This window comes from Heterocephalus glaber, unplaced genomic scaffold (genome assembly GCF_053883595.1).
Source record: "Heterocephalus glaber isolate CG9 unplaced genomic scaffold, H.glaber_assembly_v1.0 deba00001509, whole genome shotgun sequence".
Lineage (NCBI taxonomy): Eukaryota > Metazoa > Chordata > Mammalia > Rodentia > Bathyergidae > Heterocephalus > Heterocephalus glaber.
Genome location: NW_028258325.1, coordinates 41,236,235 through 41,258,878, shown reverse-complemented (window position 1 = coordinate 41,258,878; position 22,644 = coordinate 41,236,235). Strand labels below are relative to the sequence as shown.

The window sequence follows — 22,644 nt, the reverse complement described above, 5'->3', positions numbered from 1 at the left end:
TCATTGTCATGACTTTTTCTTTTTGTTGGATTCTCCCCCTTTACATTTAATTTCTTGTCGTGCTTGATGGATTCATTCTGCTGTGCTTCCTGTGGTTGTGATCCTCGTTGTCTTTTCTTAGGATCTTATCTAAACTTTTTGGAGTACTGGTTTGGTATTCATGAAGTTCCTAAGGTGCTCTTTGTCATGAAAGTATCTTATTTCTCCATCAATTTTGAACTGCTTTTTTTTGGTACCAGGGATCGAACTCGGGTCCTTGTGCTTGTGCAGCAAGGGCTGGAACCACTGAGCTAAATCCTTGGCCCTCTCCATCAGTTTTGAAAGGTAGTTTTGCAGGGTACATCAATCTGGGTTAGAGGCTGTTTTCCTTTAGGGCTTGGAATACAAAACTGCAAGCTCTTCTTTCCTTGAGGGTTTGCGTTGAGAAGTCTGCTGTGATTCTGATGGGCTTTCCTTTGTATGTGATTTGTTTATTTTTTCTAACTGCTTGTAGAACTTTGTTCTTCTGTTGTGTTTCTGGAATCTTAACAATTACATGCCTATGTGTAGATTTTTTTTTAATCAAGGCTAGTTGGAGTCCTATGTGCCTCACTTATCTGTATGTCAAGTTCTTTTCCCCTGCTTGGGAAGTTTTCTGCCATTACTTCTGTGAACAGTTTTTTTTTTATGTCACCTTAACTCTCTCCTGTTCCTTCATTGACTCCAGTCAGTCTTACGTTATTCTTCTTTGCAGTGTCTAGCCGTCACTTAATCTGTTGCTGGATTGATTTCTCATGGTCCCTTATAATTTTGAAGCAATTTTTCTTTTCCTGGTCACTAACTGCAATCTTATCTTCTGTTTTTTTTTTTTTGGTACCGGGGATCGAACTGTGGTCCTTGCGCTTGCAAGGCAGGCGGCGAAACCACTGAGCTAAATCCCCGGCCCTACAATTTTATCTTCTATGTCTGAAATTCTGTCCTCACATTGTCTCATTCTGCTGTGTAGACTTTCAGTGGTGGTTTTTTTTTTTGTACCAGGGATCAAACTCAGGTCCTTGCGCTTGTAAGGCAGGCGGCGAAACCACTGAGTTAAATCCCCGGCCTTCAATGGTGTTTTTAATCTCCTGGAAATCTGTTTGTATCTGTTTTATGGATTCCTTTTGTTTCCTATGTTGGGATTCCATCATGTTCCTCAGCTCCTCTCTTTTTTCATCTGTGTCCTCTCTAGATTTATTAATCATGTCTTGTACTATGGGCACAATCTCTGCTTTTATCTGAGAAATTATTTCTGATTTCATTTTTTTCCAGATCCCCTTTTGTTGCCAGATCAGGGAGTCTGGGTGGTTGAGTATCAGTGTTCCAGCTCATTTCCCTTTGGGGTTGCTTTAGGTGATCTTGAAGTCTGGTTTTGAGACTTGTTTATGTGTCTTCTCATTTGGCAGTGGGGGCAGGATTGGGTTGCGGGAATTGAGGGGGCGGTGCTGTGGGTGCCCATGTGGCTCACCTCCTCTAGGCTGGGAGTGGTGGAATGGCAGCCCAGAAGCCCCTACTTTTGGGCTGGGAGTGGTGAAACGGTGACCCGGAAGCCCCTTCCTCTGTGCTGAGAGCAGAGGAACAGCAGCCCGGAAGCACCTTCATTTGGGCTGGGAGCAGTGGAACCACTTCAGTTCTAATTATGTGATAGGATTACTGTAAAAATTTCATAATCATTGTGTTGATTGTGATGAAGTTAGAAAATATTGGGAAGAGTTGTTCCTGAAGGATCCTATTGTAGATAGTAAATTATTAGGCTGTTAACAAGCAATGAATAAGAAGCCAGATGACTATGTGAGTGGTACACACAGTAGTATATTATGGAAAGGCAAAGTAGAAAGATCATTTCAGGCCATAGTAGTCTGAAGTCTTTGTAAAAGGGATATTTGAGCAAGGAATATGCTTTTATAGGATTTAGGAAAATTGGCTTCAATAAAATGTAATCCACTTTATTAGAAACACAAAAGTTTACCTGTTACATTGTATATTTGTAAACACATTGGGGAAAGCATTTTTTCTATTGAACTTTTTATGGGTGAGGAAAACCTTGTAGAATTCAACAAAACTATAAACATAAATTGCAGCAAATTAATGGCAAATTTGTCTTGATGAATGATCTTAAGTAGGACACATGAGATGCCTTGATTCTTCTGGGTTGGTTTGGTTTTTCATTGTTTTCCTTTTTTTGTGTGTGTGCTACTGGAGATTGAACTCGGGTCCTTGCGTCCTGGTTTTTTATTGCTACATAGTAATGTTAGTATAAAAATCTCAGTATATGTTTTGAAAGCTAGTCTAATCTAATCTGAATTATGTTTATATGCTAAATTCATTGGCTCTGATTACATTTTTAAATGAAAATATTATATATTATGAATACAATTTTTTGTTTTTTGGTACCGGGGATCGAACTTGGGACCTTGCACTTCTTTTTTTTTTGTTGTTAAATTCTTTTATTGGTACATTGTAGATATACAATACAATTACAATTCTCATTGGGAATTGTACCTTTACATAATGCATCTTGGTTCTTATTTTTTCCCCATTCCTAGCCCTCCCTTCACCCCCTCCACCCTTCCCTATTTACAAAGACTTTATTTCCATTTTTTCCATTTCTCATCATTTTCCTTTCCCTTCTTTCCTTTTCCCTGTCCCTCCCACTACCCCTACCCCTTTGGACCTTTTCTTCCTATCATACATTACCAATTATTCATTCTAATCATTGGTACATTTTAGGTATACAATATAATGACATTCATCATTGAAAATTTGCACCTTTACAAAGTCTCTCTTGGTTCTTATTTTTCACCCTTGCCCAGCCCTCTCTTCAACCCCTCCATTCCACCCTATTTACAAAGATTTTATTTCTATTTTTCCATTTTCTCATATTAATCCCATTCCCTTCTATCCTTTCCCCTAGCCCTCCCACTTCCTTCCCCTTTGCCCCTTTTCTTCCTATTTCACGTGACCTATTATACATTTAGTCCTTATTTACACTTTCAGTTTCTTACACCAGAGAAACTATTCGGTATCTATACATGTATGTCCTATTTATTTCACTTAAGAGTATTGCCTCAATGTGCATCCACTTAGCTATAAATGTCTCTAATTTCTCATTTTTTATGGCTGAGTAGTACTCCATTTTATAAAAAAACCACATTTTCTTTATCCAGTCTCCAGTTGATGGGCATTTGGGCTATTTCCAAGTTTTAGCTATTACAAACTGTGCTGCTATGAACATGGGCGTACATATATCACTGTGGTATGATTCTTTGAATTCTTTGGGGAAGATCCCCAGCAGGGGAATAGTGGGGTCAAATGGGACTTCCATTCCTAGTTCTTTGAGGTATCTCCATACTGATTTCCACAGTGGTTGCACCAGTCTACTCTCCCACCAGCAGTGGAACAGGGTTCCTCTTTCCCCACAGCTCCACCAGCATTTTTATTGGTTGATTTCATGATAGCCATTCTTTCTGGAGTGAAGTGGAATCTCAGCGTTGTTTTCATTTGCCTCTCTCGAATGACCAATGATGTTGAACATTTTTTCATGTATTTATTTGCTAATTCTACTTCTTTGTGTGAGAAATGTCTGTTCATTTCAGATACCCATTTTTCGATTGGGTCTTTAAATTTGGGAGGTCTGATCTTTTGAAGTTCTTTATAGACTCGAGATAGTAGACCTTTGTCTGAAGAAGAGCAGGTGGAGATTTTTTTCCCACATTGTGGGTTGTCTCTTCACACTGCTGGTGGTTTCTCTTGCTGTGCAGAGGCTTTTTAATAAGAAGGAATCCCACTTGTTGATTGTGCTAGTTCACGGGCAACTGAGGTTTTGTTCATAAAATCTTTTCCTACACCGATGTCTTCAAGAGTTCTACCTAACTTCTGTTCCAACTGTTTCAGAGTTTCTATTTTAATATTTAGATCTTTCATCCATTTTGATTTTTGTTTAGTGCATGGTGAGAGATATAGGTCTAGTTTTAATCTTTGACAAATTGAAGCCCAATTTTTCCAGCACCATTTATTAAAGAGGCTATCTTTCCTCCAGTGAGGGTGTTTGGCTCCTTTATTGAATATGAGATGGGTGAGTGTGTCTGGAAGTGTTTCTGCATCTTCTTATCTGTTCCACTGGTCCCCAGGTCTGTTTCTTTGCCAGTACCATGCTGTTTTTATCACAGTAGCTTTGTAGTAGAGTTGCAGGTTGGGGATTGTGATACTCCCTGCCGTGTCTCTGTTACCTAGAATTGCTTTTGCTATTCTGGGTCTCTTCTTGTTCCAAATGAATTTTTGGATTGTTTTCTCAAGGTCCATGAAGTGGGCTGCTGGGATCTCAATTGGAATTGCATTAAATCTATCTAGCAGTTTTGGAAGTATGGCCATTTTCACTCTATTAATCCTTCCTACCCAGGAGCAGGGGATGTCTGTCCATTTTCTGATATCATCTTCAATCTCTCTTTTTAGAGTGCCATAGTTTTCAGAGAAGAGGTCTTTGATTTCTTTTGTTAGGTTGATTCCTAGGTATTTCAGTTTTTTGGATGCTATTGTGAAAGGAATTATTTGCCCTATTTCTCTCTCAGTGAGTCTGTCATTGGTGTAGAGGAAAGCTATTGATTTTTGTGTGTTGACCTTGTAACCAGCTACTTGACTGAATTTGGTTATTAAGTCTAGAAGACTTTTGATGGAGTTCTTGGTGTCTTCTATATACAGTATCATGTCATCTGCGAATAATGACAATTTGACTTCTTCATTACCTATCTTTATTCCTTTTATTTCTTTCTCTTGTCTAATTGCTGTGGCTAATGCTTCCAGAACTATATTGAACAAGAGTGGTGATAGTGGACATCCTTGTTTTGTTCTTTATTTTAGTGTGAAAGATTTCAGTTTTTGACCATTTAGTATGATATTGGCTGTTGGTTTTTCCTAGATGGCTTTTATCAGTTTGAGGTAGAGACCATGTATTCCAATTTTTTGTAGGGTTTTTCTCATAAATGCATGTTGGATTTTGTCAAATGCTTTTTCTGCATCTATGGAGATGATCATATGGTTTTTGTCCTTGGCTCTATTGATATAGTGTATTTCATTGATTGATTTGCGTATATTGAACCATCTCTGCATCCTTGGGATGAATCCCACTTGATCAGAATGTATGATCTTCTTGATGATCTTCTGCATTCTGTTTGCTAGCATCTTATTAAGGATTTTTGCATCTATGTTCATTAGTGAGATTGGCCTATAGTTCTCCTTTTCGGTTGGGTCTTTCTCTACTTTTGGGATCAAGGTGATGCTTGCTTCCAGGAATGAATTTGGGAGTATTGCTTCCCTTTCAATTTCATTGAAGAGTTTAAACAGTAGTGGCAGTAGTTCCTCTCTAAATGCCTTGTAGAATTCAGCAGTGAAGCCATCAGGGCCCAGGCTTTTCTTAGTTGATAAGTTTTTAGTTACATTTTCAATTTCATTGGTTGATACTGGGTTGTTCAGAATTTTTAGGTCTTCTTCGTTCAACTTTTGTAATGCATATGTATCTAGGCATCTGTCCATTTCTTCTGTTTTGTCCATTGTATTGTCATATAGGTTCTGGAAGTAGGTGTTGATGATCCTCTGGATTTCTGCTGGGTCTGTTGTAATTTCACCCTTTTCATTCCTAATTGCATGGATTTGGGCCTTTTCTTTCCTTTTTCTGACAAGGTTGCCTAAGGGTTTGTCAATTTTGTTGATTCTTTTGAAGAACCAACTCTTGGCTTCATTGATTTTTTTTGTATCGTTCTCTTAGTCTCCATGGCATTGATTTCTCCTCTGATCTTTATAATTTCCTCCCTTGTATGAGCTCTGGGGTTATCCTGCTCTTCTTGTTCTAGAAGCTTGAGGTGCAGCACCAGGTTTTTTAATTGGGCTCGTTCTGTTTTCCTAATATGCATATTCACTGCTATGAATTTCCCTGGTAAGATAGCTTTCATTGTGCCCCATAGATTCCGATATGTTGTATTGTCATTGTCATTTAATTGAGGGTACTGTCTGATTGCTTCTTTAATTTCCTCTGTGAGCCATTGGTTATTCAGAAGTGTGTTGTTCAATTTCCACGTGTTTATGAAATTTTTCGAGTTTCTTTTGCTACAGATCTCCAATTTCATCACACTATGGTCTGATAATATACAGGGGATAACTTCAGTTCCTTTGCACTTACTTAAACATGTTCTGTGTGAGTATGTGGTCTGTTTTGAAGAATGACCCATGTGCAGCTGAGAAGTATGTGTATTCTGATTTTGTGGGCTGGAAGACTCTGCAAACATCTGTTAAGTTCATTTGTTCAAGAGTTTGATTGAGTTCTAGCATTTCATTATTTATTCTTTGTCTAGTTGATCTATCTATTTGTGACAGTGATGTGTTGAGATTTCCCACTACAGTTGTATTAGTGCATATATAACTTTTCATGTCTGTTAGCATTTGTTTTATGTACTTGGGTGCACTAGTGTTTGGTGCATAGATATTTATGATTGTCATCTCTTCTTCTTGGATTGTTTCCTTTACAAGGATGTAGTGTCCTTCTTCGTCTCTCTTAATCAGTGTTGGTTTGAAATCTACTTGATCTACAGAGAGGATAGCTACTCCTGCTTTTTTTCGGGTTCTTTCACAGAGAGTATTGTTTTCCACCCTTTAGCTTTCAGTCTATGAGTTTCCTTTTGAATTAAGTGTGTTTCTTGTATGCAGCATATTGTTGGATTTTGCTTCTTGACCCATTCTGCCAGTCTATTTCTTTTGATTGGTGAATTGAGACCATTAACGTTGGTGGTTATAACTGAAATGTATTGACTTGTCATTGCCATGACTTTTTCTTTTTGTTGGGTTCTCCCCCTTTACATTTAATTTCTTGTCATGCCAGATGGGTACATTCTGCTTTGCTTCCTGGGGTTGTGATCCTCAATGTCTGTTCCTAGGATATTGTGTAAAATTCTTTGGAGTGCTGGTTTGGTATTCACCAAGTTCCTAAGGTGCTCTTTGTCATGAAAGTATCTCATTTCTCCATCCATTTTGAAAGATAGTTTTGCAGGGTACATCAGTCTGGGTTGGAGGCTGTTTTCTTTTAGGGCTTGGAATATGTCACTCCAAGGTCTTCTTGCCTTGATGGTTTGTGTTGAGAAGTCTGCTGTGATTCTGATGGGCTTCCTTTGTATGTGATTTGTTTCTTTTCTCTGACTGCTTGTAGAACTTTGTTCTTCTGCTGAGTTTCTGGAATCTTAACAATTATATGCCTATGTGTAGATTTTTTTTGATCAAGGCTATTTGGAGTCCTATATGCCTCACTTAATGTTTATGTCAAACTCTTTTCCTTTCCTTGGGAAGTTTTCTGCCATTATTTCTGTGAAGAGGTTTTTTTATGTCATCTGCACTCTCTCCTGTTTCTTCATTGACTCCCATCAATCTTACGTTATTCTTCGTTTCATCATCTAGCAGCTGCTCGATTGATTTCTCGTGTTCCCTTATCATTTTGAAGCAATTTTTCTTTTCCTTTTCATTAATTGCAATCTTATCTCCTGTATCTGAAATTCTCTCCTCACATTGGCTCATTCTGCTGTATAGACTGTCAGTGGAGTTTTTCATGTCCTGGAAATCTATTTGCATCTGTTTTATGGATTCCACTTGTTTCCTATGTTGGGATTCCGTCATGTTCCTGAGAGCTCCTGTCTAGATTTATTAATCATGTCTTGCCCTAGGAGCACAATCTCTCCTGTTATCTGAGAAATTATTTCTGATTTCATTTCTTCCAGATCCCCTTTTGTTGCCAGTTCAGTGGGTCTAGGTGGTTGAGTATCAGAGTGTTCCATCTCATTTCCCTTTGGGGTTGCTGTACGTGATCTGGAAGTCTGGTTTTGAGACTTATTTACATGTTTTCTCATTTCGACTTGGGCAGGGGGCTGTTAGCGCCTGCACGGATTACCTCCTCTGAGCTGGGTGAGGTGGGACGGGCTGGGAGCAGCGGTAGGGATGGTGACCCGGAAGCCCCTTCCTCTGGACCAGGAGCAGTGGGATGGCGGCTCAAAAGCCCCTATCTCTGGGCCGGAGCCGCGGGAGGGATGGTGGCCGGGAAGCCTTTTCCTTTGGACCAGGAGCAGTGGGATGGCGGCTCAGAAGCCCCTACCTCTGGGCTAGGAGTGGCAGGACCCAGTACCGTGGTCTGGTGGTCCGGTGTCCTCTACATCTTTGTAGTGTGGAACCAGGTGGCTGCCTCGAACTTGGGACCTTACACTTCCGAGGCAGGCGCTGGAACCACTGAGCTAAATTCACGGCCCCTGAATATAATTTTGTCAGAATTATTTGTTTGTTTGTTTCTCTCTCTCTCTCTCTCTCTCTCTCTCTCTCTCTCTCTCTGTCTCTCTCTCTTTCTTTCTCTCTTTGTTTTTGGTACTGGGGATTGAACTTGGCACCTTCCGCTTGTGAGGCAGACAGTGGCACCACTGAGCTAAATCCCTGGCCCTTGTTAGAATTGTTTCTTTTTAGAGAGAATTATTAGACTGTAGGTCTGCAGAATATAGAAAACACAGTATAACTGGATTTGAACCAGAGATTTTATAACATTTCTCTCTTGAAAATGGGGATAATATTGGCTGGATAACTGACCAGACAGTGAGATAGAGTTTTTTTTAGTTGAGTAGTACCTCTGAAAGTTAATGAATAATGAATTGATAACAAATGGAGAGAAATTTTGAGTGATGTGCAACATACATTATGCATTTTTTTGTGATGTGTCCATCCCATCACACAAAAATTGTGAGACTATGTATATGAAGTTTTTAGGCAAAACAAATTTTTTTTAGCATTAACTTACTGAAAATAACAGTTCCAACTGAAAGTGTGGGCTGAAGCTAACATGATATTTTGGTGGAACTTTGAGGGTCCATGTACAGGTTCAGAAATCAGTTGTACAGTTATGGAGTCAAGGAGATGTGACAAAAATCTTTGGTATTTGAACTACTGAAATAAAGTCAATATAGACATAGAATGTAATGTGACTACCAGAAGGCTTCACAAAATCATCAACTGGACTAAGAAGAGGAGAAGGGTTAGAAGAGGGAGGATATTAGTCTTATATACTATTGAATATACTACATAATGGTCTGTTCTGGAGGTAATATTTCAAAGAGAAAACAAAATTCTGTGTTGACAGGATATGGAGACATTGAAATTTGTATTGATTTCTTCTGGGGATGTAGAATGGTGCAGCTACTGTGGGAAAGAGTTTTGATAGTTCCTTGTTTCAGATGTTCAACTCCTAGATATATGAGTGAATGCTTAAATACATTTATTACAGTAGAAGACACATTAGTCTCCCTGAAAATATCCCTCCTTACTTTGAATGTATTTATCCTATTGTTCTTGGCACTTTTTTTTTTTGGTACGGGGGATCGAACTGAGGACTGCTTGTGAGGCAGGCAGTGGAACCACTGAGCTAAATCCCCGGCCCTCTTGCCACTTTCTGAAGCATGCCTGGAAGTTTTCTTTTCCTCCAGCTGGGTACCACTCAACAGAATGGCAGGCTTGTGAAAACACTACAGTGTTTCACCATCCACCTTATTGTCCAGATCTGGCACTATGTGATTTCTGGCTCTTCCCTAAAGTTAAAATGATCATTAAAAGTAAATGTTTTGAATTGATTCAGGACATCAAGGTAGCCCCACGACAGTGCAACTCAACCCTCGATGAAAGAGCACTTCCAGAACTGCTTCAGAAAGTGGCAAGAACAATGAGATAAGTATGTTCAAAATGCACAGGAGTGAAAATTTGAAGGGGATTAATGACAATGTGTTGTTTAGTGTAGTAAGTTTTTTTTTTTTAATTTCAACTTCTTTTTTTTATTACATCAGGTATACATAGGAAATGAAGACAATACATAGGAAATGAAGACAGGTATTCAGACAAATACTTGGATAATGGGTACCAAATGCAGTTAGAAAGGTGGTATGTCATTAGAATGGTTGTTATCAAAAAGAAAATAAAAAGAGAAATTATCAAATCAAATGCTGGCAAAGATGTGGGAAAAGGGAATTCTTCTACACTGTTGGTAGATATGTTAACTAATACAGTCTTTGAAAACATTATAGAGGTTCCTCGAAAAGCTAAAAATATAGAGCTATGATTTGATCCAAGAATCCTACGACTGGATGTATCTCCAAAGGAATGAACTCAGTATGTCAATGAGACATTTGTACTCCCGTTTTTGAAGTCAACCTAGGTGTCCATCGAGCGATGAATGTATTTTACCCTGATTAAGAAAAATGCATCAGTAAATACAGATCAGTTAAATAGTATGGAAAGTTTAGAAATAAACCCTTACATTTACGATCCAGGTTGTATTTTTGTTTCCCTTCCCCAACAAAGATGACAATTGAGGAAAAGAATGGTCTTCTCAATAAATGGTACTGAGACAACTGGATTTCTACATCAAAAGAATAAATCTGAATTCCTCCTTCATACTATACACAAAATTAAAATTGGATCATAGAATTAAATGTAAGAGCTAAAATTATAAGGTTCTTTGGAGAAAATATGAGTAAATCTTAATGACCATGGTTCAGGAAAATTCTTCTTGAATAAGACACCAAAAGCACAAGGAACAAAATATTAAATAGGTAAATTCTATTTCATCAAAATTCAAAACATTTGTGCTACAAAGTACACTATCAAGAAAACGAAAAGATAATTCAGAAAATGGGAGAAAATCTCTGCAAGTCATAATTAGTAAGGGACTTGGATTATATAAAGAACTCAATTAAAAAGCAAAAAATTGAATTTTCTGGTATATGAATTATGTCTTGCTAAAAATCTAAAAAAATGGTTCAAGTAGAATATGTTCAGAGGAGAGTTCTGGTGTTATGATGGGATTCAAAATTGAAATCCTTCTCTTCTTCATCCCTACTTCCACTAAGCTGTACCTTTTATACTGATAACATTCTTTCTGTTCTGTGGCTTTAATGAAGTCTTTGGTACTTTACTTTTATGCCAACCCTGCCTTCTAATTGTCATGCAAATATTCATTGTGAAGTAGTGAGTTATGATTACATTTCTTCTTCGATTTATCCAGTATCATGACCCCATACAAATAAAAGGAAGATATTCCTAGTATCAAAGTGAAATGGATTCTCTTCCTGTAATCCATCAGTTGCCCAAAATTATGCATTCATATGTGTAATTTCACACTTGAATCATGATGTCCTTGAATGGTCTCCCTGTATAATTTTGGTTGTTATTTTGGCTGCACTTAACAGAATATTGAACTGTAGGTGACATCTGATATTTCTGACATCTCTTTTCCTGCCAGTGGCTGTTACAGCTCTAAGCATCTTTTTCTGGCTTGTGTGCTAAAAGACAGGAAGGTAGGGTATAGGATGGGTGCTGCTGCTGCTGCTACTTGCCCTTTTTAAACATGTTTTTGAATAACTAAAGCTTACAGAAAAAATTTGTGACTATAGTAATGTGAACTTGTCTAATATTTATCTAGATTCATAAGTTAGAACTGTTTTGTATATTTATTTTTTCCTTTCTCTTTGTACGTGTAGATCTATCTTTCTAGGTGTAGCTCGAGTCATTGTTTTATATTTTGGTGAAAGTTAGAAAGATCATGATTCTCTGTTCTTAAATACTACACTGCAGGGGCCGGGGATTTAGCTCAGTGGTTCTGCTGCATGCCTCAAAAGCGCAAGGACCCAAGTTCGATCCCCGTACCTTAAAAAAAAAACAAAAAAAACTACACTGCATATCATCAAAGAGAAGGACTTCCCTAAATGGTCATGGAACAATGATTCAATTCAGAAAATTTAACATTGTTAACAGTTTGGGTTCTCTGGAAAGCAGATGCTGAGATAATTATATTGCACAAAAGTAAAAGGAAGAAACTGATTCCAGAGGTCAGTCTGTCAGACTGTGATTATAGTCTGTCTGCTGGCACCCGAAGGCTGACCTGGACCCAAAATGGTCCATTAGAGAAGTTCTGTGTTGCACAGAAGTTGCTTGGCCTGTGCACACCTTTCTCATTATGGGCTGGAGCTGTCTGGAGAATAGTGTGTCTGTCTTGAAAACCAAAGGCTCTCAGTTAATCTTACCCCTCATAACCTGTGGTCGCAGTGAGCCGTGGATATGAGGGGTACCTGTCTGCTTCCACATCATATAGTGCTCTTATGCATTCTGTATTCTGATTCCTATGTAATTCGTATTCAGATTCACCAGTTGCCAAGCAACTTTCATTACAGCAACAGCCCCTACTCTGTCAGATCTTTCATCATTTAGAAAACTGGAGAAGCTCCCCAAGTAACTTTCTTGTATTTTAATTGGTCCTGAATCAGGTTGCTTGCCAATCTATAAATCAATTGCTGGCAAAAGAGTGAGATTTCCAGGATTAGTTTAGACCTCTAGTGATTCATTCCATAGGTCTAGGGGAGAGGCTGCTTTTCACTTGATACCTAAACAAGCAAATAAACAAAACATGAGTTCCTTAAGGAGGGATGAGGAAGGAAAGGCTGTGGTTAGACAAACAGCAGCATTCTGCTAGAGTCTACCATTCCACTTTTTTTAATTGAGAAAAGAAACTGCATTTTTGTCAGTAAGCCAACTTCTTGATTATTCTGTCTTTTGAATAGAATCTGTTCCTTTTTTTCCTTTCATGGAGTTCACCAATTTTCTGATTTAATAGGATGAATTACTGTCCTATTCCTGCTTCCCAGCTGCCATCCTGGGGCTTTTTTTTTTCATTTCACTCTTGGATCATTTCCAGTGTTTCCTGTGTATCTCATGTCAAACTTTATTGGTTCTCATCCTAGTTTTGCTAAAGGACACCTTGAAATAAATGTCTTTATGTTGCATCCTTGCTTGATTGATCATTTGGATATAGAAGTCTAGGCCAAATTACTTCACCTTGGACATTTTTGAGTCACTACTCTGTCCTTTACAGTTGAGAATTTCTGATTTTTTATCAGATTCTTGATTTTTTCCCCTCTCAAATCATTTAGAAATGATCTTTTCTTGCTTCTTTTGAAATTTCACAGACTTTGTCTCCATGCCCCTTTTTCAGAGAACAGAGGGTATGCCATTATCTCTCATTCATTTATTACCTCGCTCTGTATCTTATTTTGTACCTCTATTATATTACTGATCTTACTTCTTTTAATCTAGATGATTTTAATATCTGTATGGATAGTCTATCTGATACCTGTGGCCTCTTGATAGGTCTGTACCTATTAGTTATTCCATTTTCCTTGCTAATAAAGCTGGAATCTGTTCAGGTATTTTGTACTCACATGCTTCCTGGGCTGTCCTTTAGCTAGAGGGGCCATTTGGAGTGTTGCTTAGCATAAGTTCCATTCTCCTTGCCAGTGGTTGGTTAAGGCATGAGAACATACGAGGGAAGCCTGCTGGCATCTGTGTTCCATGAATTTATGAAGGGACCTTGTCATGTGAGCTCATGATGCATAAACTACTGAAGCCATCATGGGTCATAGAGAAGAAAGCAAAACAACGAACAATCCTCAACTCAGAGTTGTTGAAAACTGAACTCTTTATCTTTAGCTACTCCTCCATACAATTTTTCAATCTTTCTGATTGCTCAGGCCCCAAAACTTGCAATTATCCCTACTTTCTCTTTTTACCACATTCCCTGTTCTATTCATTACAAAATCCTGTAGGCTTCTCCTTTAAGTTATGCTTCCTTTTTTTTTAAAACTATTTCTACTGCTACCATGCCAACCCAAGCTGCTCTGGTTGCTGGCTTGGGTTACTGCAATAAGGGAGTGCCTATCCAGGAGTTTTCTTAGGGTCAGCTAAACAGACTTATGACTGCCACAGGGCACATTTGACACTAGATCTACTTGGGAGGATGTGGGGCAGGGAACACAGCTTCCCAGCAGGGACACTCCTTGTGTAATCTCTCGTGTGGATCTTTGTAGCAGTCTACACTGAGACTCACGAAACTGTTCACAGAGTACAGTCAGAACTTTTCTCAAGTGAAATTCAGGTGACAGTTATGAGGCTCATATGTGTGGGTTTTGTGTAGCTAAGGTGGCTCAGGAGTCCCACGTTGTATAGAGGCCATTGTCCAAGATGACAGTCCCTGAGCAGAGGTTCCAGCATCCCCACAGGTTACATGCCAAATTCCAGGAGTCAGCATGCCAAGAGAGTCCCAGAATTGTGGCCATTCAGGGGGTATTTATGTTCTTCCTAGTCCTTTTGCAGTTTACCAATGGGTCATTTTTACCCTAAGCAATGTTGCCTACTGACAGCAGCTGACATTCTGCCTGTTTGGTTTCTAGGGAACAGCACTAACAGAGCTAGCACTAACAGAGCTAGCACTAACTGAATCGAAGAATTTCTCATGCTGCAAGACATAACACTTCAGTTACAAATAGCCTCCTGATTAGAAATCTCTGGTTCTGTGCTTTTCTCGACCTTTCTCAGTTCTCAGCACAGCAGCCAGAATGATCCTTTCAAATGGATGTCACTCTCCCCCAAACCCTGCAGCAGCTCCCCATGTCACAGTGGCCCTCCCTGAGCTGACCCTCATAACTCAGTGACATTTACTTCTTCTGTTTCCTTACTTGCCTGTGTCATGGTTTTGTTTTTGCTCTCATGTGGCAGGTAAGTTCTCTTCAGGCCTTCACTGGCTCCTCCCCATGGCTGCTGTGCTCCCTTGTTTAAATATTCCCTTTTCAACAAGGTGTATTGCAAGCATTACTGCCCCTAACACTTGGTACTCCAAGATTTTTTTCTACTTTTTCTTTTTATACTCCATAATTTAGTTATATCTCTTATTTATTGTCTCCCATGGTTAGTGTACTAGCTACACAAGGGCAGGATTCTTCATCTGCTAAGTTCGTTGATACATCTTGGCTGCCTCAGACAGTACCTGATGCATAGCTGATGCTTCATGTTTTGCATGTATGTGTCTGGCTTAGACAAGATCCACATCTGTTACCCATATGCACTGGAGAGAGTTGAAGGCCAGGGCTGGTGGGCTGTCTCTGACGCAGTCAACATGTGTCTTCTGTGTCTGGGCCGTGCTAGCTTTTAGTTAGGAGGAGGGAAAGAGTTTCAGGCCAGGGAAACACATGCATTCCCCTAGGATGGCCAACCTCACTTCTTATGTTCCCATAGCCAGAACTTTCTCATATTGCCACAATTTCAAGGAAAGCTGGGAAATGTCATTTTTAGGTGGATAGCCATGCATGTAGCTAACACTTGGAAGTTTTATTTCTAAAGGAGGGAGAATGGATGTGGAAGTATAATTTGATGATAAACATTTCAAATAAGTGAGCACTTGCTTCTAGAGGGCTTTCTCTGTGTTATTGTGTCGAGCATTTAAAAATCCAGTCTTCATGAAACCTTACAATAGGTCCTTTATTGCTGATTTATTTATTTATTTTTATTTTATTTTTGTTTGTTTTTTTGAGACAGGGTCTCACTGTGTATCTCAGGCTGGCCTTCAGCTCACTATGTAACCCAGGCTGACCTTGAACTCATGGTGATCCTTCTGTCAGCCTCCTGAGTGCTGAGATTACAGGTATGCCTCACAACGCCCAGGTATTACTGCTTTTTAAGGTGTAGAATTTGTAAATAAATTTTAATGGAAAGACTGGTTTAAGTTGAGATTGTGGCATTGCCTTTGAAGCAACAATATATACTTAAAGAAAAATCCAAACTGTCACCTTCTGTTTTAATGGCAACCAAAGCTGAAAATATGACTTGTTAAGATAAGCAGAAACAGTTGGAATTAGAGCCAAATGAGGCAGGGCTTCTTATCAGATTTCTCCAAAATTTTGTTTTGTTTTGTTTTTTTTGGTACAGAGGATCGAACTTGGGTCCTTGAGCTTGCGCAGCAGGCGCTGAAACCACTGAGCTAAATGCCCGGCCCCATCTCCAAAATTTTTATGAATTGACTTTATCTCATTTCATTTTCTTTTAACTCAACAAGATCATCTTTGGTAAAATCCTCTTAACTAATGAATCAAAAAAGGTTATTAATATACATATTGTTTTTAACCTGAACAAAATATTTAAAAACTTCAATGAGTTTTAAAGCAGTCTTCTACTCCATATCCCTCCTCTCTCCGAGGTCCTGTTAACTGTAGTATAAAGTTTTGCCTTAAGAGAAAAATATTTCAAGAGTGAGGGTCATCTGGGAAGTATCCTTTGAGAAATGAGCTTTTTTAAATTGATATTTTAAAAATCATCTCCAACAAATACTGCCTTGTGAGATTTTAGTTTGTTTTTTAAGTCTACCACACATGAATTACAAGTGCAAGAATTTAGTACCTAACTCTTTCCTTGGGAATTTTTTTGGAGGGGTTATAATTTCCTGAAGGAAAATTAGTCTCTTCCTCTCTCCCTGTCTTTCCCTCTTTAACTTGTCACCTCTCCCTAGCCCCTCACCTCATTGTAAGATCAGGAGAGGATTCTGCTCTTCAACCAGTCATTTGTCTTTCATATGAATATTGCTGTATGAAAACCATCCTTAAAATGGCGAGTTTAAACAAAATCAGTAATTTATTTGCTCACAAATATAGGGGTCAGGTAGGTTCAACCAGGCATTTCTCACATGAGTTCTCTCTTGAAGCGACCATCAAGACAGTGGCTTGGGCTGGAGTCCTCACTGGCATGTCTGGCACTGGCCTGGGAAAACTCCAGACAGCTCTACTTCTCTGCGACTGCTTTCATCATGTGGTCTCCCCGCAGAGAGCAGGACTCCTGTGGTGGCCCTTGGGCCCCAAGAGTGGTATCCAGGAGACTGGCCTTTCCTGGCATGCCCCAGCAGTTGGCCTTACTTTTGGAATGTGTGTGCTATGTGTGGAGGCATCATAAAGACTGCCTCAGTTAAGTGGAGCGAACAGGTATCCCACTCCTTTGTAAGAGGTCTGCCAAAGAATTTGCAGACCTGTTTTTAAAACCTCTGCATAGCCTTTCACCTGTATCTGTCAAAACTAGACCAGAGTCAAGCTGCCTGTAGTCTCAGCTACTTGGTAGGCTGAGGCAGGATTGCAAGTTTGAGACCAGCTTGGACAATTTAATGAGACTGTTTCAAAATAAAATTTTAAGAATGCAGGGAATGTAGCTCAGTGGTGGAGTGCCCTTGGGTTTGATCACCAGTATTAAAAAAAATAAGATGAGTTAGAAATCCAAGTGCTTTGTTAGAGAAGATCAGCTAAGCACAGTGAACCATCAGAGGGGAGAAACAAATGTACATGCATGGCTATCTACATCTTGGTATTCTTGCTGTATTTGAAACATTCTTCCACAGTTTTTTTTTTTTTTTTTGCATTTTATTAAATTCTTTTATTGGTACATTGTAGGTATACAACACAGTTACATTTCTCATTGGGAACTGTACCTTTACATAATGCATCTTGGTTCTTATTTTTTTCCCCATTCCTAGCCCTCTCTTCACGCCCTCCACCCTTCCCTATTTACAAAGACTTTTATTTCCATTTTTTCCATTTCTCATCATTTTTCCTTTCCCTTCTTTCCTTTCCCCTGCCCCTCCCACCACCCCTACCCCTTTGGACCTTTTCTTCCTCTTTTGCATTATCGATTATTCATTCTAATCATTGGTACATTTTAGGTATACAATATAATGACATTCATCATTGGAAATTTGCACCTTTACATAGTCTCTCTTGGTTCTTATTTGCCCAGCCTTCCGTTCAACCCCTCCATTCCTCCCTATTTACAAAGATTTTGTTGCTATTTTTCCATTTTCTCATATTAATCCCACTCACTTCTGTCCTTTCCTCTAGCCCTCCCACTTCCTTCCCCTTTGCCCCTTTCTTCCTATTTCACATTACTTCCACAGTTTTTAGAAAAATATATTTTAATTGACACATACTAATTGCACATATTTATGGGACAATGTGATATTTTCAATACATGTATACGATGGGTAATGACCAGATCAGGGTAATTGGCATATCCACTGCCTAAGACATTTTTCATTTCTTTGTATTGGAACATTCAGAGTCCTCTCTACTAGCTATTTCCTCCATAAATAATCTTTAATGAACTTAGGTCTTTTCAGTACTTGCAAATTTTATTTTTGACATTGTACTTGGCTTAAGAGTTGTAGAAATCCTTGAGTCATCTTTCTAACCAGTGTAATTTTTAACCTACTTCCAGATTCCGAGTATCTGCTTTGCACTAAGCATCTCTTAATCATCTAAATATCTCCATTTGTTTTGCTGTCTTTTCAGTTTCCTCATCATTGTCTTGGACAGGCCTTTGTAATTTCTCACCTAGCTGTCTACTGTCCCCTCTTGCAATCTCTCCTTCCTCTACTATGTTTTACTTTGGTGTATCTTTCTAAAACTTGGTGTGATGAGGTTGCTTCTCTGATTAAAAGCCCTCTGTGGTTGGCTATCCAGATTCCTTAACACATGTATTCCTATTTCTTTTCTGATTGGTTCCAGCAAAATCGGATCCTATTTCTTGCCGTTACCCACAAATGTGCATTTTGTCTGATCACACTGAATCTCTCATTGTGATTATAGCTTATAAATTCTATTACTTTCTGTCTTTGTGTGTCTGTGTTTATCTCTATATAATATACATATATGCATATATAATATATATATACACACACACAATACATATATATATACTCACACACATAGGGGCAGCTTGGCTATAACTGATCAAATTTTATCTTTTTTTGGTACCAGGGATTGAACTCAGGACCTTGCACTTTCGAGGCAGGCGGCAGCACCACTGAGCTAAATCCCTGGCCCTAACTGATCAAATTTTAACAGATAATGGTTTTAAAACAGAGAGAGGGAGAGAGACAGAGAGGCACTATTTGTAATATATTTTTTAAAAAATTGTTTTTATTTCATACTATATAATGGGGTAATATTGAAGATTTCATAATAAATTCATATTTTAATCTTTTGCAAATAATACAGTTATAGTACATATAATATAAACCTTTTCTTGTTTGAAATGATCCCTGTGGTTGGACAAGTGTAGAAAGGATTTTTAAAACTGTTATCTCAAGTGAATGTTTTGTTTTTTTTTTTAGTATTGGGGATTGAACTTGGGTCCTTGTGCTTGTGCAGGAGGCGGCAAAACCACTGAGCTAAATCCCCGGCCCTCAAGTGAATGATTTTGGCCGTATAGTTTGGTTCTACATGTCATTGTTAAGTGAGACATTTGTCTTTAATGCAATTTATAGTTGATCTGTCAGATGTCAGCTTGTACTGAGCTGCTTTACTGCTTTTACTTTTTTTCCCCCCATTTAAATCAGGCATATGCAACTCATTTGTTGGTTTGCTTTGCTATTCCATTCTCTAAGAGTCTGAGGCTCTTTATATAATTCAATAATTTTGAACAAGTAAATGTTAATTTATGAAATAGCATTCCCCCCCATCATTTATGATGTTTCTTAGTTTCCTAAGATCACTGTTTCCCCTCCCCTCCCTTCCCCTTCCCCCTTCCCTCTTGCCTACCCCACATCCCTTCCTTTCCCTCCCTTCCCCTCTTTCTTTTCTCCTCTTCCTCCTTCCTACATTCCTTCCTTAGTATATAACAGCTTTATTGTGGTATACCCCAAGAGTTATCTTTTTTGGGGGGTGGACAATGAGGTCTTGCTGTGTGGCCCAGGTAGGCCTCAAACTCCCATGTCAGCCTTATGAGTAGCTGCATTATAAGTGTGTGCTGCTGAACCTAGCTAAAATTAACCCTTTAAAATTGTTCCATTTAGTGGACTTTAGCATATTTAGAGAGTTGTGTAATCATCACCACTATCTAATTTTAGAACATCTTTATCACCTGCCAAAAAAAATCCCTTACCCATTAGCAGTCATCATTTCCCCCACTAATAAGCATTGTTTCTATAGCTTTGTTCACAAGCTTTCTTAACATTTTTAGTAAATACATTTATTGACTAATTTAAAATGTTCTGTTAGATGTTGTACCAGAGAAGAGAAAGGGGGGGGCAGATAGACACAGGAAGTATGTGAAAAATAGTTATTAAATGTAAAAAAATTGACTGCAGTAATTGTGGAAGCTTGGAAAATCTGAAATCCACAGGATAGGCTGGCATACAGGAGACCCAGAGAAAAGTTGCGATTTGATCTTTGTTGTGGCTTGCGTCTAGATGCTCCCTGAAGCCTCCTGTGGTCATAGGTGGGTGTTTTCAGAGGTAGCTGGATCTAGAGTGTATGATGCTGGGATTAGGGGTGTGTAGTTACTAAATAATCCACTGATTGAATTGGCATAGTTCTGGGAGGGGATAGAGAGAAGACCCTCCCTGAGTGTTCTACTTGCCCCAAGGGATAAAATATAAGGGGCAGAAAGAGGGCTCCTGTTATTGGCTGCTTACTACTTTGCTGCTTTGCTACCTTTTGCCTGCCATGAACTATTTCTACTCTTTGATGCCCTTTGCCATGCCACCTTGCCTTGGAGCCAGCCAACTGTGGACTGAAACCTCTACAAACTGAACTACAAGAAATCTTAACCTCCTTTTACTTTGGGTGTTGAGTATTTTGTCTCAGCAATGAGAAAAGTAACTAAGATAGTCTGCTAGCAGAATTCTCTCCTCTTCCAGAAGGGTCACTGTTTCTATGAAGCCCTCCTACTAGTTGGAAGAACTTCGCCCTCATTTTGGAGTATAATTTGCTTTGCTCAAAGTCTGCCAATTTGACTATTAATCTTATGTAAAAAATAACTTCACCAGAACACCTAGAATAATGTTTGATGCAAGATTTTGGTGGTATGGCTTAGTCCAGCTTATACATAAAATTAACCATCATACCGGTACAGTATTTATTCAGATGTTTAAAGAGACAACTGGAGTGCCAGGGATTTAGCTCAGTGGTTCCGCCTCCTGCCTTGCAAGCGCAAGGACCCGAGTTCAATCCCCGCTACCAAAAAAAAAAAAAAAAAAGAGAGAAAACTGGAAAGAACATTGAATTAGACAGTGGAGGAATTACTGTACCTTGTAGTCTTGGTGGTGCCAGTGAGAAGCTTTAACTTTGGGCAAGTCTCCTAACTTTTCTGGTCGTAAGTTTAAACATCTATTAAATAAGAGGATTGAATTTGACTAGTTTTTTTCTCTTTTCCTTTGTTTTGTTTTTTTGAGACAAGGTCTCACTGTGCAGTTCAGGCTGGTCTTGAACTCACCATGTAGCACAGGTTGACCTGGAATTTGCAGTGATACTTGTGCCTAATGCCCCACCCCCCATTACAGGCATGCACCACCATGTCTGGCTTTTTTTCCCCCTTTAAAATGAAGCTTAATGTTTGAAACAAAAAAGTTGCAACAATTTAAGTCATTTCTAAGGCCTCTTTAGCACCTATAATTGTTACAATTTTGAGTTTGGTTCTGTGATTTTTAAACATGCCAGGTATTTCTAGGACATATAAAACCCAGATAAAAATTCAGCAAAGTGGCTTGTAAATGTTATTTAGGTGTGACAAGATCCCTTGTGGTAGGCTAAAATTTCATTAAAAGTGATTTGTATGTAGTTTTATTGAGGTGTGAATACCTTAATTGAATTGTGCTGATCTGCGTATAATTTGAGGATGGGACAGCTGTACTGAGTTGATCTTTTAAAGTAGGGAATGACTGATATTAATCTTTTTCAACTGCCATAGAAGTAGTGTTTAGAAACTTGAGAATGGAATAGTCCCAAGTATAGCTAGAAAGGGATCCAGGAACTGAGTCCTGGGGCATCCAATGTGATGGAGAATAAGAACTGGCAGATACAATTGAGAGGGATTGACCATTAATGGTCAGAGGCAAACCTTAGGAGTATATTGTCCTGGAAGCCAAATGAAGAAACATTTCCAGGTTGTGGTCAACTGGATTATATACTACTGATTGGTCAATTTAAATGAAGATTAAAAATTGTTTCATGTACAAGTTAATGCTTATAAAGGATTAACATCAAATTTTAGTTTATCAGTAGCTAATCACATATTTCAAAATTTGAAGCATAAACAGTACAGGGTATGAAGTTAATAGCTCTACTTCCCTTTTTTTGTTTTTAATAGACTATTGGTCAGAGCAGTTCAGGTTCACAGTAAAATTGAAAGGCGTGCATAGCCTCTATTATCAACATCCCCTGTCACAATGGTACATTTGCTGCAGCTGATGAACCTATATATATATATTTTTTTTTTTTTTTTTTTTTTGGTACTGGGGATTGAACTCAGGACCTTCTGCTTTCTAGGTAAACGGCAGAATCACTGAGCTAAATCTCCGGCCCTGATGAACCTATATTGACACATCATCGTTCAGAATGCATTGATTACTTTAGGGTTCACTCTTGATGTTGTACATTTTATGGGTTTGTACAAATACAAAATAACAAATACTCACCACTGTAGTATCAAACATTGTTTTCACCTCCTCTAAGATCCTCTATGCTCTTGAAATTCATCCTTCCCTCCTTTTCTTCCCTTTCCTGATAACTACTGTACTGATCTTTTTGCTCTTTTCGTAGTTTTGTCTTTTATAGAATGTCATAAAGCTGAATACGGCATGCATCCTTTTCATACTGGCTTCTTTCACTTAGTAATATGCATTTAAGGCTCCTTCATGCTTTTTTCATGGCTTGATAGTTCATTTCTTTTTAGTGTTGAATAGTATTTTATTGTATGATAGATTGTATC

General features: G+C 38.6%; 1 protein-coding gene across 8 annotated transcripts in view; it reads left to right on the top strand.

Annotated features, from left to right (window-relative positions):
* Fryl (FRY like transcription coactivator) overlaps window positions 1–22,644 on the top strand; it is a 307,006-nt gene that overhangs the window by 53,231 nt on the left and 231,131 nt on the right. For 3 of the 8 annotated variants that reach the window (XM_087187580.1, XM_087187582.1, XM_087187579.1), the window contains one exon: window positions 15,439–15,544. The exons of the other annotated variants lie outside the window; for them this stretch is intronic. The gene's annotated coding sequence lies outside the window, so the exon portion shown is untranslated. The remainder of the gene's footprint in view (window positions 1–15,438; window positions 15,545–22,644) is intronic. 8 annotated transcript variants of the gene reach the window in all.